This window comes from Notothenia rossii (genome assembly GCF_949606895.1).
Source record: "Notothenia rossii genome assembly, chromosome: 10".
NCBI classification, from domain to species: Eukaryota; Metazoa; Chordata; class Actinopteri; order Perciformes; family Nototheniidae; genus Notothenia; species Notothenia rossii.
In genome coordinates, this window is record NC_136908.1 from 26,724,337 (window position 1) to 26,725,452 (window position 1,116).

Consider the following 1,116-nt stretch of genomic DNA (forward strand, 5'->3'; position numbering starts at 1 on the left):
ACGCGAAGTTGTCAAAGCTCACCTTCCACCAGAGTTTTCAGCTTTCCCTGACACACAAGTGGTGCTGGACTGCACTGAAATATTCTGCCAGACTCCATCATCTCTCCTGCTGCAGAGTGAGGTGTTTTCTACATACAAGTCGCATGCTACATTCAAGGCCATGATCAGCATGGCACCACATGGTGCCATTACATTTGTGTCTGGCTGTATGCAGGATCTATGAGTGACCGGGAGATCTTCAAGCTGTCTGGCATTGTGAGCCTGCTCACACCAGACATGGCGATAATTGTCGACAAAGGGTTCCTTGTGCACAATCTGGTTGAGTTTAAAGTGTACGGCCTGCCTTTCTGCACAAAAAAACCCAAATGAGCAGGGAGTAGTCAGGCAGACTCAATCCATTGCACGTCTGAGGGTCCATGTGGAGAGGTGCATCAGAAGAGTCAAAGAGAACAAACTATTTGACAAAGCAATACCACTGTCTGTGTGTGGAAGCATTGAGGACCTCTTCAATGTGGCTTGCTTCCTGTCAACTACCAGAACGGACCGCTGGTAAAAGCATGGGCAAGCCTGGGCAGCGATTAGTGATGGGAATTATGGCTCTTTGAATGGAAAATAAGCAAAATAATAACCAGGATAATGATTGACTGTATTGCCAGAACTAATGTCAATAATCTTCTTTGTAAACATGACACAAGGTGGCGCCATATCCATGTCAGTGAATGTACTACTTTGAATTTACCCTCTGTATGTGTTAAGTAAATAAAGTTGTCTTGCCTTGAATGAAATTCACGCAACTCTTCATATTAGATACTGTGTTTTTAAGTGGCGATGGAGATTATTTTTTGACCCTGCTTTAAAGGATAGTTTGCCTTTACAAATGGTGCGCTTTATCACTGCCTGGGTTTTGGTTGATGTGCATCCAAATGCTGCTGCGTTTGGCTCATTTTCCATTTTCAAAAGAATCGGCTAATGAATATAACTAATATATATATATATATATATATATATTATATATAACTAATTAATTACAACCTCAAAACAAATGCACACAAAAATAACATACGACAATACATAATATAATAAATCCATAATATGATAACATATGATGTAGTGTGG